Raw genomic sequence first — 7,500 nt, 5'->3', positions numbered from 1 at the left:
AGGTAAACCCTGTACTCTTTTTCAGAGTGAAGATCTGCTAAATTTTATTTTGATAAAACATAAAAGTTAAATATTGATAAAGAAACGTGCACGCATTTCTTTTTCAGAAACTCTCATTTCATACTATCAACGAAATCCCTCCGTGTGGGATCACAATGCAGCAGAGTACCACACCAATGCCAACAAGGACCTTTTGTTGGACTTGTTGCATAAAGAACTTAATGAGAAATTCACTTGTGAAGAAATAGCTCGAAAATGGAAGAGTTTGGTCAAGATTTACAAACAGGAAAACTCCAAAGCCAAACATAAACCATCAGGCTCAGGCACCAAGGACATTTACATAAGTACCTGGGAATTCTTTCCTCAACTACACTTCTTCGATTCAATTTGTGATGACACAGATGCCACTGTGGATTCAATAATGGACCAACCAGAGGCAAAATCTAGGAAAAGATCAAGAGTGGCTCAAAGAGATGAAAGAGAAGACAAAAAGCTGAAGCTATTGGCTCGAGCTGTAGATGCAATCCACCTCCATCTGTCTCGCAAACACCACTAGTTGAAAAAAGTGAGTCAGTGGCCTTTGGTAATTATGTTGCTTTGACTTTGGCCAAATTAACTCCTGGTCAATTTTGCGGAGCCAAGAAATTAATTTCTGATGTGCTTTATGACATGGAGGAGAAAGATGGCATTGAGCAAGCAGGCAGCTGCCCTCATAGTTTTCCTCAACATACAACTATTGGTTATGTTGAAAACTATGGGAGACCAGCCAGTGCAAGTTCTACCAGTAGTAATCACTCAGTCAACAGTTACTATCAAAGTCAGTGGTTGAATGCTACAGATCAGTTTCGCTCATACTCTGCAGGGTTCGACACCTGGCTACCTGCATTACTAGTCACCAGGCTAGTGATTTCTAGAATTTACTAGCCCGAAGCAAAACTTAGTAGCCCGGATCAATTTCCCTCGAGGTCTACTTCAACCCCAAACACGCAAACCTTCCTCTGAACTTATTGGCAAGGTCTTTTAAAATGATAAAGAATGGAATTTTTTCTTCCATTGTGATAACATAATGTGTTATTTAAGGAAAAAAGCTAACAAAATGTTCGTTTCACATTCACTTGTGCACGCGGCGAAGGCTAACCGTAGAATGCCAGTGCACAAGCCACGGGAAGCTTGCTTTCCACGATGGATTAAAAGTTCTCTTTCTCTGAGTGCTCTCGTAAATCTTACTGCTTTCCTGTTTACTGGTACTTTCAGTTTCGGCCGCCTTCCCTTTTTTACATGGTGGCGCCTCGTAATTTGTCAAAAATCGCTCCATCTTTACAATCGGTTCAATTGCGAAGCGATCGTGCGAGGCGATGTGCAAGGCATCACAACATTGGTAGGGAGAAGACTGGGGAAGACATTAACCATTAAGCTCAGAGTCTGGGATCTAGCGATGTTTACGAACTACACGCAAGATAAAAGAGACGCCAGAAGATGATAGATTTGTTTTCTTTATAAAATTATTGGTATTATCGTTACATTTTAAACTTTCTTGTTTTTTAATCAACTGTGAACTGCAAACTAAAACTAATTATATCTAGTTTATTTCCATTTTTCTACTAGCCAGCGGGCTATTAAACGTCGTTTTTTACTAGCCCGACAAAATTTTTACTAGCCTCGGGCTACCGGGCTAGCGGAGATGTCGAACCCTGTACTCTCCTCTGGCATTTCAAAATAATGAAGGAAGAAGTTATCATGACCTTGGGTGAACATGCCAGTAAATGTATAAGCCTAGCACAGTGTTTATTCCCATTCCCTTTCTTTGTTAAGGCTTGTTGAAACAAAGAGAGAATTGCAGTTCATTAAATCCTTTCTTGAGGGACTAGTTTTTGATTCAGTTGAGCTGCCAGATAACACAAATTTTAAGACGTTTTTCATGTATCACTGAGCATTGCCTGATTGGGAACATCATTACCGTGACATACTTTGCAGTGAATCTCAGGTGATTTTTAATTTCCTTTGTTTCTGATCATGAATAAGAGACGAGGATGTTAAAACCAACCTATACTAGTAGGTTGAATTCAATTTGCCCTTTATTCCATTTTAAAGTATAACAACTTTTTCACATTGTAACTTAGGCACTGCTAATCTGTTTTTAAATGGGTTGTCCCAGATTGCAGAAGTGAAACTGAGGATTGGTTGGTCTTTTAAACTTTTGTCGTTGCTTAATAAATGTTTGGTTTTTTGAATCCACCATTTAATTTTCCTAGAAACAGACGGGGAAACCCTTGATGAATTTTAACCTCACAGTCCTTGAAATGCAACGTGTCTTCAACTACATGTACCCTTCTCCCTCCCCTTTCAAAAAACGTACAAGGATTTAACTATGCAAACATTCCTTCTGAAAATACAACCCTATTAACGTTGAACTCATTTTGACAAACTGTGCATGGAAATTGTGTCAAAACATAGTCATTCAAACTGATCGAAGGAACCTCTTAATTGCGCGTTATTAAGCATGATCAATGCCATGCTTCTTGTGACTAAACACTGCATCTTACGTTTTGCTGTGAACAGTTCTGTTTTGTCTACGGTTACAGTAGAAATTGTGTTTAAACGGTACTTTAAGCTAAAGAGCCAATTTTTTCATTTAGGGTCTTAACACTTGTGGCCAATGAATGCCAGTTTTCTCTACTTTTGGTGAAGAAAGTGAAGCTCTATAGACCGAATGTATAAATGGCGGCCAAAAAAATATTATTTTGTTTATGTGCTAATTAGTCTCACTAGACTCGTTTGCATGGACTAAATATAACAGAAATGCTGCTTGAGAGCGAGGCTAGTGAGTCTCATTAGCACATAAACAAAAGAATACATTTTTGGCCGCCATTTATGCATTCGGTCAATGTTAGGTCATCAAGCTGACAGTTCAAGGAGTACCACATTTTAGCCACAAGCTGTAACTTCAGTGACTATATCACTTCCTTGCAAGTGTGTTGAAATTCAACATCTCCCTCATCACTAAACCACCGTGTGAACTCCTGACGCATTTCTTTAGCTTCACTGGTGAACCAAAGCTGGCTGCAATGGCAACAGAGACTGGGGAGGAAGATCATCTCTCCAAGACCCGGGAATAAGCTCCCGTGTATTCGAATCTTCTCTTTCGATCAGTGTCGGAGGACAGTACTTGCTCTATCGTTTCGTAGCCAGTTATGAAGCGTAAGTATAGCCATAGGGATTTGCTGCACCTTTTCGGGTTGCAGCAAAAAGGGAGCCCGTAAAAAACGACATCTATTTCCCAGAATACCGAGAATGTTCTCAGATATTCTTCGCCCTCTCGAAATGCGGTAGTTGGCTATCCTTTCCTCGGCGACCGTCAGATTTCCTCTTGGGTAGGGCTTAAGCGCTTATGTGTTTGAACAAAGGGAAGGCCTCATTCCCTGTAAGAACAAAGGGAATCGGCTTTGTAGCCCCTGGCAGTGGGTGAAGGGGAGGTATATTTAAAGGGTTGTCACAGCTCTCCAGGGCTTTCTTTATCGATTCTTTAGAGAGCAACGATGCCATGCATGGCCGTCTGGGTCTCGTCCGTTTGTCCCTACATCGACAAATAGACACTCATACTCTGGTCCAGCCATAACCAATGCTACTATGCTCTCATTTCCTTTATAGTCATGAAAATGAGATCCCGCGCAGGCTGGCTTTTGGATAAGGATCCTTTTCCCGTCAATTGCTCCAATAATGTTTGGAATATTCCACCTGGAGTAAAATAACTGCGCAATTTCCTTCCATTTATCACTTGTATTTGGTGTTTTCAAATACTCTTTTCCGAAGACACGATAAATAGCGACGCAAACCCCCATCACAATACAAGATATTGTACTCGTACCGATTCGAAACTGAAAGGATAGTGACTGGAATGATTGCTAGGGCTACTCTCTCGCTTAGTTGTATAGATTCTCTCATAAATGTTTCCTGTTTCTTTATGAACGGTGCAACTGCGGGTTTCGACAAAACACTGACCCCCGGTCAACTGACCCCCTACTGACCCCCTCAATGACCCCCTTACTGACCCCCTATAAAATCAAAGGGAAAATGAAAATTAAGAAAGCCCAGAACTATCAATGGGACCCGATTCAAGTTCATCAATAAATTTAGCTTACCCGAAACTTTCAAGATGGCGGATGCGTTGCAGATTTCCTACTCTTGTTCTCCTTTTACTGTTTAGTGGAGGTTTTGTTGACGGAAAATCGAGCACAGAATACGATTGAATATGATCAAATATTGCTTTCGTACGTATTGGGAAATGAAGCAAAGAGAAACGCTGACAAATGAACAGACCTTGGGACGACAAGCTTCCCATAATAAACTTCCGGTTGATGTAATCGTGTGCGTGTAGCTCGCGGTTAGTTGCCAGAATTTCTTCGCTATTTTTATTGCTTAATTTTCTAGCGGGTACAAATACCATGCTTGCTGATATTCCAACTTATTCTGTGCTCGATTTTCCGTGACAATTCCTTCAGTCAAATGAAAAGTGGTTCGAAAATCTGCAACGCCTCCGCCATCTTGAAAGTTTCAGGTAAGCTAAATTTATTCATGAAGTTGAATCGGGTCCCATTGATGGTTCTGGGCTTTTTTTATTTTCATTTTCCCATTGATTTTATAGGGGGTCAGTAGGGGGTCAGTAGGGGGTCAGTTGACCGGGGGTCAGTGTTTTGTCGAAACCCTGCAACTGCTTCTACCAAAACGACCAATTTAGCGTGTGGTACCCTCAGGTATTCAGCAAAACCAGGCGTGTCTTCAACTGCCAACTTTTTAAAAATCGTATGATAAGCTTCCCGTTCGGTACGTCGCAGTAGCCATTGCCGGCACCAGACTTGTCGTTCCAGCATCATAGGAGCTTCATCATCGAGCATCATCATCAAAACAACAACTAGTTTTCGGTTTCTATCCCAGTCATTCCAATTACTAGCGTGAGCACGGACTCCTCTGTGAACGGCCGCCATCTTTTTTCCACATGCACAACCGCAAACTAAAACTAAAATTGAAATCGCCACCTATCATGATCTCGTCGCACTTGAAATCAGCCAAATGACTAAAAACCGAGGTGAAGAAATTTGAATCATCGTTGTTTGGAGCGGAAATATTTGTCAGCGTTAATTGTTTCCCATTTACTCTCAGATCACATATTATAAACCGTCTCTCGGGATCGGAATATGTTTTAGAGATTTGAAAGGTGAAGTTATTATTAAAAAGTATGGCAACACCTGCCTTTTTACTGGTGCAACAGCGACCAATCATTCTTATTGTCTTCTGTACAGTGCATTTCTTGAATAAAATATAATGAATATTTTTTTGCTCTAAGCCAGTTAAAGATTTCTCGCCGTTTGACCTGGTCTCCCAAACCTCTAACGTTAATTGATCCTATTTTAAAATCCATTTTTAGACGTTTTTGTCAGACAGCATCGACTGTCTTTACCCAAGGAGTATTCTCGCAATACAAAAAATATGAGAAATAAAAAAAGATAAACAAGAGGTTAAATATAATAACAGTAAGGTTACGTAAAAACACAGCAAACTAAACATTGTCAGGCAAAATGTAAACAGAGACACGCACGTATCAATAAAAGGTTAAATTGACTGGGGACGAAAAACGCGTTTTCTTAGGCTCTGTCCTAAGTTTGAAAGAGAAGAAAAAACTGAAAATCTGATAAAGAAAGCAACCGTCCGCAATAGCATAAGTTATATATTGTTTTTCATCAATCACACAGTGACAGATGACCCGACAGCAATTGATTGTTGAAGCAATGACAAAAGTTATAAAAAGTTATGGAGGAAGTTCTTTACCTACAGGCCATAAGCGCCCTCTAATATACAACTTTGTGCTTGGCTAAAAGAATAAGTGTCATGCATGGCCATTTCTTGTACCACTTTTTCAAGTTATCATTTCGTTGAATGCATAGATTGAAAATTTGATTAGCGTTACATTCGGTCATAATTTTTCTAATTTCTGATGACAGTGTTGTGTATACTCCCTGTGTATATAGCTGTTGTCATCTGTCAAATTTTGTGTTTTGTATTATATTGTCTCAGTTCTCTGCGTTTCCTAGTGAGTAATTTTTGTGCCTCAATATTGCTATTCCATGTCCATGTTGTTTACACTCATCTAAAAGCCGCTGGGATTCGTCTTCGTTTGGCAGTTTTAAAAGTTGCCATCTGTACCCTGCGGCGTTTAACAATTTCAGTCGGTAGGTCTCGGAACATTTGAAACTTTGATCCTTTCAAGCGGTGTCCCAGTGAAAAAATGTTTTGCACATCTTTATACCTCAGGAAACGTGCAAGAATTGGACGAGGATTCCCCTCTTTGGTGTTTTCTGTGCGGTGAACAGGTTGAAAATCTACTGTGACATTCCGAGCATCTACATATCCCAGTTTGCGTTCTAAAAAGTCTCTTAAAATCTCCTCTGTGTCTTCAAGTTGGTCTTGAGGTCCTTCTTCGATATTCATAAACTTGATGTTTTCACGTCGAGAATAGGCCTCAAGATACAAGCATTTTGACTTGGTCTCCTTAACTGCTTCTTCATGTTTTTGCACCTTCCTCGTGAGGTCGGTAATTTCTGCTTGTGCCTTTGCTAACTCTTGAGACTTCTCCTGTAATTGTTTTGCAGCAAAGTTGGCGCCATCTTTCAACTCGCTTATGATCCTTCTTGGCTTCTTCTTTGAAAACTTCCAACTCTGTCGTTCGTGTTTCTAGCTTTGCCAGTTTGGATTCAATTTTCTTCAAAGACAGTTCTATCGTGTCTAGCTTTTCTAGCTTTTCCAAAATCCTTTGTACCTTCGCAGCAACCTCCCCCGACATATTAATTAAGAGCTGTCATTACTTCATCTTCTTCTTGCTCGGGTCCTTCAGTGAGCAGTGAATCGTACTACTTAGGTTTTTTCACCTCAGGCGATGTGGTTGAGTCGTCCGAGGAGTCCGATGATCTAAACGTTCTTTTGTTGAATACTTTTGCTGAACAATTCAGCCATTAGTCACCATGCCAAGTGTAAAGATTGCGGACAGTCACATCGAAGGTCTTTACTCCGCCATTACTCGACCATATCAATTATGCTGGTATTGTCCCTGACTGTTTTCAAGTAGAATTCCTTAGTGTTAACAAGGATGGAATTATTACAAGGGAAATTGGTATTTTACCAGTATAACTGATATGGACAACAACTGGAATATTCTTCTATTTAAAGAAGCTTTCTATATAAAAACTAAGCAGTCTGCAATTAACTCTGGCTTTAAAGCTAGCCGCGAACTCTTATTATTTAAATAAGTCTCGTGTATTTAAATATCAAGCGCTCTGTAAACCCGATTTGCCTGATGATGATTTTGAAGTACGGTAAATCGAAATATAGCAATAACATCCGTCTAACTCTGGTGAATATCGCCATGATATTGACTTTGCTCGGGTTGTCTTTCGTACTGTACTATTTGCATTTATTGTCGAACGTTTTACGCGTGAATGACGGTTTGCA

At 40.1% G+C, this 7,500-nt stretch overlaps 1 protein-coding gene across 3 annotated transcripts in view; it reads right to left on the bottom strand.

Moving 5' to 3' along the window:
- The window catches only part of LOC138002032 (alpha-1,6-mannosylglycoprotein 6-beta-N-acetylglucosaminyltransferase A-like), a 58,785-nt gene that overhangs the window by 42,531 nt on the left and 8,754 nt on the right, over positions 1-7,500 (bottom strand). The window lies entirely within an intron of this gene.

The sequence above is a fragment of the Montipora foliosa genome, chromosome 1 (assembly GCF_036669935.1).
Source record: "Montipora foliosa isolate CH-2021 chromosome 1, ASM3666993v2, whole genome shotgun sequence".
Lineage (NCBI taxonomy): Eukaryota > Metazoa > Cnidaria > Anthozoa > Scleractinia > Acroporidae > Montipora > Montipora foliosa.
This window is presented reverse-complemented; position numbering and strand designations above follow the sequence as displayed.